Source organism: Lupinus angustifolius, chromosome LG04 (assembly GCF_001865875.1).
Source record: "Lupinus angustifolius cultivar Tanjil chromosome LG04, LupAngTanjil_v1.0, whole genome shotgun sequence".
NCBI classification, from domain to species: domain Eukaryota; kingdom Viridiplantae; phylum Streptophyta; class Magnoliopsida; order Fabales; family Fabaceae; genus Lupinus; species Lupinus angustifolius.
The window spans coordinates 18,999,752-19,007,815 of record NC_032012.1 but is presented as its reverse complement, the minus strand read 5'-3'; the positions used below and the strand labels follow the sequence as shown (position 1 = coordinate 19,007,815).

General features: G+C 33.7%; 1 long non-coding RNA gene across 1 annotated transcript in view; it reads right to left on the bottom strand.

Moving 5' to 3' along the window:
* Positions 1-4,760, bottom strand: part of LOC109346109 — a 23,286-nt gene extending 18,526 nt beyond the window's left edge. Inside the window, exon 1 of the long non-coding RNA XR_002107481.1 lies at positions 4,747-4,760. This is a non-coding gene — a long non-coding RNA (uncharacterized LOC109346109). The remainder of the gene's footprint in view (positions 1-4,746) is intronic.

Below are 8,064 nucleotides of genomic sequence, written 5' to 3'. Positions count from 1 at the left end.
GCCAGCCACGCCTGGGCGAGCCAGCTCCGCCTGGGCGAGCCAGCTCCGCCTGGGCGAGCCAGCCACGCCTGGGCGAGCCAGCCACGTCTGGGCGAGGGCTAGGCTGCATGCGCGATTTTGGCACCGGGGCGGCAGTCCCTCGCCCGGGTGAGACCCAGAGGGTGATTTTGACCAATTTTTGGTGGATTTTTAGCTTGAGTGACATTCCCCTCACATGAGTGAGAACTATGCAAGAAATTGAGTCTGTTTTGATGAATTGATCACTTGAGCGACAGTCTCTCGCTTGAGCGAAAGACATACATAAATCATGAATGTTTATGATTGAATTATTGCTTAGGCAATAACACTAGCTTGGGTGGCTCAAGCGTTCAAGGTCTTGTAATTGGAAGTGTGTATGTAAGATAAATTGACTTCAATTTTAGTGAAGAAAATCTCCCACATCAGAGGGGGGACTGGATGTAGTTTTGCAGTGGACCGCAAAATGAACTAGTATAAAAACCTTATTGCAGATTGTTTCTTTCTTTTATAGAGGATGTCATGAGCAAGGCTATGCCTAAAAAGGATTACATGATACTATGCAGTGCGGTCGTCTAACCGTAAGAGGTTTGGCCATGTGGTCATCTAGGGTAATTCAGCGATGGTTCGCATCATTTGTGTTCAAATATATCTGCTATATTATTTTTGTATAATCTTTAATTAGCTGTGTAATTGAGCCTTTCAGCAACTACTAATTTTGTGCAACTTAATCGATTAAGTCATAGCTTTAATCGATTAAGTGGGTTATTTTCTAGAATAGGGCTTTGGTGCAAATAGCGATAAGTGGGAATCGCAACACGTGGGCCGATCGATATAAAAGAATAATTAAAATATTTAATCGGCTAAGCTCGGTTAGTGTGCATACTCATTATGAATTACGAATTAGTGGAGAGGAAATTTACGGGAGATGAACGAGCCTTGCGATGTTGAGAGGGACAACGATGGCGGTGATTCGTCAGCAAAGTCTTGAGGGAGAGTCTAGGTGAGATGAGTCCCTTGTATTCCTGGATGAGGTATTATGTTGGATTAGATAGTTCGCACAGTGCAAACTAGACGATCTCTGAAAACCCCTCTTTGCAATCAGGATCAGTGAGAGGATGCCCAAAAAGTGTTTGATATGACACCGTCCTGAAATGGACAGTTCTTTGGAACCGATCGATCATATATCCTTGGAGCAATTTATTTTTGGTGCGTTCAAATATGCTTGTTATGTGACCTGTACTCTTGGTTATTTCCAAATAGTATATTGGGAGGATATTGGTGTAAGGATGGATGAAATAAGCATAACATGCATACATTGAGAGTGTGAATATTGATCTTCATGATTCGAGTTATAACATCATTTCATCATTGTGCATTACGTCTGTGATCTATATTGTGTATATCATGCGTGTATGTCTGGATGTGATATTCCGTTTAATTTCATGCCGTCAATGAATAATATTCATTAGATGTCTTACTCTTTCTTCTTTTCTTTTCTTTCTACTTATCTTTTGTTCGCATTCTCGTTCATATGGACCATACGGCGAGGATTCAGAGCTACCGATTCTCGATGCCCGAGGAGGGGACATGGAGTAGTGATGGACATAGATACATCTACACAGACCCTTGTGCCTTAGAGCTTGAGATGGTTTGTGATGGCTCTACAATGCGCTTTCCTTCACATCATGCAGACTTGGAGGCTTCTTTCACGTTATGTGCTCGGAGATTTGCACCTACGGCACCATCCATTTAGTTTGTGATTCCTCACGAACCCACTGATGTTGGACCTTCTACTAGGAGACGAAGTAGAGACGATGTGCCTGACTCCCCGCCGTGGAAGAAATCTGCTATACGAACACTGCCCGATCTTCAGACACATGTAGGAGTGGGAAGAAAGTCATAGGATTCGTCCAACAAATCAGAAGAGGAGCTGGAAGCCGAAGAAGAAGAATGTGTGGACTTGGTCTATATAGAGGACTTCATTGAGGTGGTGGACCTATCTTCTGATTTTGAGACGGAGGAGGATCCTAGCGAGTGTTCTAGTACACCCGCTAACCACGGAGCTAGTCACTAGTGGTCATTTCCATTTCTAGTTTCCCTTGAGGCTGGTATATGTGTAGGGTATTTTGGTTTTTGAATAAACCAGACTATTATATATATTTTTAATTTTGACCAGGATGTATTCCGCTTTGCTTTTGTATAAACGTTTTCAGTCAGTTTCAATAAAGGATCATTCCACGAACTATTGTTGTCTTTTCCACATTTTAGATTACTTAATGTGATGTCCCGAAAAGGAATCAAATGTAAATGAAAAGTTTGACATTACAAAAAAACATTTACCCATTTTTAGGTGATATTGTTGGAGGAATTTTCAGGGCGCTACATATTGCACATTTTAAATTTATTCTTCACACTTGTAAAAAAATAACTATCATACATATTGATATAAGGCCCCTTCATTAACCAATAGTTTAAGAGTGAAATACAATAACATCTTTTGAGTTTTAGTGAAATTACACAAATCATTCAGACAATTTTAAAACCTACACAAATCACCCATAATTATACATATGCATTACACTGACTAGCCCTGTAAGAGAGATAAGTGTAATTTTTTAAACTAAAATAGTGATGAGTGTAATTAAGTTAAACAAAATATAATATTTATGGAGACAAATCCGAATAGTATAAAATTTGATGTATATTAATTATGTTTTATTCGTTACAAACTGCATCAGTAAGTCTAAAGATATGTTTAAATTACTCTCATACTATATTATAACTAACCAAAATAATGAATAGACATCGATTCTTGTACTATTTGAATTTTTTACAATATACCATATTTTGTTTGACTTAATTACATTCGTCACCATTTTTATTTAAGAAATTACACTTATCTCTCTTACAAGAGTAGTCAGTGTAATCTATATGCATAATTAGGGGTAGTTTGTGTAGATTTTAAAATAGTCTGAATTTTTTGTATAATTTCACAAAAACTCATGGGGTTTTAGTATAATATACTCATAGTTTGATGACAATATTAATGGTGTTACTAGGCTCATGTGCGATAAATGGAAATGCTTGTAGGAATATAAACAATTTTTAACTTTTAATTGGATCCCTATATAGGACAATCATTTTAGTTTAGTTCATATACATAACACATATTTTTATTTTGGTCCTTATCCATTAGGGATAGTAGTTATGGATCAAATTGAAAAGTTAACAAAATTGCAGCAAACCATAGAAAAAAAATGATTATGTTTGGTTTAATTGTTTAATTCATTTTTTAATGTGGAACCCATTACCTAGGTTCAGTTCATGGTGGAAAATATGGGTGTTATGATTTAGGTTAATCAAAAAAGAAATTGAAAATTGATCCAAAAAGCTAATACTGCAAAAAAATTCCAATTTGCTTCAATGTTGTTGGACCATTTTCTACATACAGTTCCACCACAACAATAGCCAACATCAATGACCATAAGTAATATTTGTCAAAATACAAATTGATAATAATGACTATTATTTTATATTCTTATTGGTATAAAATTGGAATAATGGTATGACTTAAAGTAAGAAAAAAAATATGATACTGTTTAATGTTCATTAAGAAAAATATTGTTGTGTTTATTCAAGTGTGAAGTCTCATAGTGGGTATGCATGAATGAGTAAAAAAGTTTATAAGTAAAAAAGATCCATAGAACTAATGCTTTTAATGTCTCATTTGTATACCAATCTAATTAGAAAACGTCACCTAAGTAAAAAGAAAAATCTTCAAAAGAGAAACTAATTTTTTTATATTACTTGGTAGAATGTGATTAGCTTGAAATATGTGGATAATGTTTTTTTAAAACAGGTGATCGGTGTCCAAACTCCTCCTCCCCTACTTTATCTTCACATATGAGACGAAGAAAAGTTCGTGGATCCCACATAATTTTTTACTTTCTCTTCTCAAACTCTCTCCTCAACCAAAGGAGAGAAAGAATATCTTTATGTTCAATTTCTCTTCTCTCATTCTCTTTCTCCCCCCTTTCCCCTCTGCCAAAGGAAGACTTAAGATTTTAGTTCAAGACGTGGTGTCTCACTTGAGACTTTCCACTCTTCCCATACCCTATTAACAATGATCATAGTCTGGTCCAACAAATACCTCATAAAAATATATTAGACTTAAGTCCCCAATAAATAACATAATCGAATCCAAAATATATATATTGCATTCTTACATTTGTATGAGACTTATTTTGTTCATTATTTATTGTAAAAATATTACATAATTAAATTATTTGATATTCAAGTTTCGTATAGTTAAATTAGGGGCCTAAATTTTTCTCTCACACCAGGCCCACAAAATGTCAGGACCGACATTGATTAACTTTATGCATGAGCCAATTTTACTAATAGTTAAAGTTTAAGAGATAATTAGGGGGGAAATAGTTCATGATATGTACTTGCAAAATGTTTAAAGTTTAAGGAAGTTTTATGGACTTTTCTCTTATCAATATTTGAGAAAAACTTGCATATAAACATATATAACATGTCATATTTAGGTACAAGTGTACTTTTGATTTTTTGTGCTATTATTATTTGCTAAATTTTAATTAAAATTAAATGTTTAATATGTTGTCAAAATTTTATTAGTTGTCTCCACATATATATATATGTCCTCATATAAGTCTTTCTCTCAATATTTTCATGTTGTTAAAATTTTGTTACAAGTGTTATAACAATGAGAAATGCAAGTTTTAATGACACATTTATCCTTTCGATAACAATAGAATTACATTTTTACTATTAAAAATAAGGGAATAAATATGCATTTGTCTCTCCATTAATGGAGAGGTTCTTTTTTTGGTAGTCCTAATGTTGTGCTGTGGTTGTTTTTATTTTTTATTTTTGCTGTTAGTGAATATTATTAATGTTGAATTAAATATTTAGATGTGTATCATACTTGATACTCATAGTTTTGTAATAGAGTTATTATTTTTTATCTGAAGTTGGCATTTCTAAAGTACAGTAAACTTATTATTTTAAAATATAAAGGTTCTTTTAATGTGAAATTGTCATTTGGAAAGTGTAGAAGACTTATTATATTTTTAATAAAATAGGTGAATCAAATGAGGTAGAAATGAAGTATATCTGATGTTCAATAAGTGTATCGCTTCCTATACTATTATTTATAATTGATTGAAAAATGTGTTTTAATTAAAAAATTAATAATTAAAATATTTTTCTAGCTAGTTACATACACTAAAACATAAAGTAATTCAATCTTTAGTCCACTTAATATTAACCAATGAAAATTGGACCACGTGTTTATTTACGTTTTCTATAAAATAGGAGAACAGATTGTACAACTCTTTAAAAGTTTTCTCAATAAGAGGAATGCAAAGAAATGCATTAGAACTACTTCATTACTTTTTTATTTTACATAAAATCCAAGCTACCAAATCACATCGAATCATGTCTAAAGGAAGGATAAAGCGTGACTGCCATAAACAGTACTCAAGATACTTACTAATATACATTACCGGAAGTCTATATATGGTTGTACATAGTATCTAATACATTACATACTTTGGTACTTATTTTCATTATGAATTCTAAGTGTATTCAAATGTTTATATTGTATTATTTGATGAGATGAGTGAAATACTTATTAGAGAGAAAACACCCATGAAACCAAACATCAAGGTAATCATTTTATGAGTATTTCCTTTTTATAAATTCTTTTATTTATCACATTCTATTTAATGTAAAACTTTACACTTAAATATATCAAAATATATTTCCCTCAATCATTAGTACCACACACTTTACCAAATATGCTCCACTTAGACCCATTATGTTCAAGTTGAACTGTCACTTTGATATCACTAATTGGGATCCACGACTCTGGAGCTCTAGGCTCTGGCCATCGGGAGACACAATAATACCAGCACAGGAGAGTGGAGACTCAATATTAAGTGAGACAACACATTTTAAGCTAAAACATAAAAGCAATTGTTCAATAAGTGAGTATCAGACACTTATCAATCACTTCCTCATAGAACCATCATGTCCTATTAAAACTAACGACTATGGTATCATTTTTTGGGAAGAAAACTTCCACCACAGGAGAGACTAGTTGTTACTATACAATGAAGAGAAAGATTTATATGGAGACGTATCTATGTGGAGAAAATCAATTAAATCTTGTCAACACATTAAAAGTTTAATTTTAATTAAAATTTAATCACAAATGATAGCACCAACAAACATAAATGTACTCGTCTCTAAATGTGACGTGTTGTATGTGTCTTCATGCAAGTTTTTCTCATGAGATATCAAAACTATACATACATTATTTGAGGTTAATTTAATCAAAATTACGTGTCAATATAGTTACACTCACAAAAATTACGTGGATAATGTAGTCAAACTATAATATCACACGTTTGGTATATGTTTCAAAATATTTATTAGAATAATGTAGTTTTTAGGAAACTTGTGGATGAGATCCATGAGTTTAGGGAAGTGGTGGATCAGCAATGTGACTTCCCTATCATCTCATGCATCTGAGGCACGAGACTCTTACATGTTCTCTCTCCTGCATGGAATTCGTGTATGACTTCCATACTCGTGTACTAGAAACACGAGTTTGGATGGGACATGATAAATTTAAAAAAATTCTTTTACACGGTAATTTAGGGATTAGTCCTTGTTTTAGGGGTTAGTTTTAGTGAGTTTAGTTTGAGTTTTTCAATTTAGTTAAGATTTAAGATTTTGGATGTATAAAAATAATAAGTGTAAATTAAAATAACAAGACTAAAATGAAATTGATAATTTTAGTAAAGTGATAGTTTTAGGGAGTTTAGTTAGAGTTTTTGTTTTTATTTAAGATTTATTATTTTAGTTGTTTAAAAATAAAATGCATATATTAAAATAATAAGACAAAATTATGGAATTGAAATTGATAATTTTAGTATGACTTGGAAAATGATTACATTACAAAAATAACAAAACAGGAATACAAATTCCTAATGACGTCTATGGGATGATGTTCCACATTTGGGTGTCTTCCTCCTTTGAGGTGGTTGGACTCTTAGGCCTTGTTTGGGAGACCTATTTTGAAGGGGAAGAGAAGGAAGGGGAGGTCGTAGGAGGGGATTCCCTTGTTTGGGAGTTTAGTTAGAGAAGGGGGAAGGTTTTGGAGAATTTTTAAAACCCTCCAAAGTCCTCATTATACCATTTTTTGGTGTTCCCCCAAATTGGGTTTTTTTTTTAGGAAAACAAGGTTAAATACATAATTACCTTTACTAATATTTTCTAATTACATTTATGATTTTTTATTGTACATTATATAATACATAACATACTATTGATTCAAGTAGTATATGCTTGATTCCCCTTAAGCAAGGTCTCGGGTTCGAGTCTTGTGGATAGAAAAAATGTCCACTGGGAGAGCTAGCCCAACGTACCTGTGGATGTTCTTGGCTCGGACAGGATTGCCTCCAGTGCGAGGATACCTTTGAGAAACCAAAAAAAAACCCATCCACCTCCTATCTAAATTCCACACTTCCAAATAAGGGAGGGATTTATTTGAATTTGCATTCCCTTCTCCTTCCCTTCCTCCCCCTCCTTACCCTCTCACCCCTCTCATTCTCTTTCCCTCCTAACTCTCAAACAAAGCCTTAGTTGTTGTTGTTGTGGTTGACGTTGTCTTGCTTGTCCACTTCCACCTCTAACCAGTTGTGGCTCATCCTCATCTCCGTCTTCATCATTTGTCATCATCTTCAGCTTGTGAAGGCATTCTCAGCTGATAATATTATTGAGAGTTGAATGCCGACAATCTAGTATTTGATGTTGTGCCAAGCATTAATGACATTCCTTAAATTGTGAAGAAGATGTTAAGTGAGAGAAGGAGTGGTCACTCATTGCTTCAAAACCATCAATCCTGAAGGATTGTTGTTGTCGTTGTTGTTGAGGAGCAGGAGTTTGAGTGTATGCCTACAGATAAATATTTGTCCGAGTTTGACTCTCATAATGCAGCGGGAACTCTAGTGC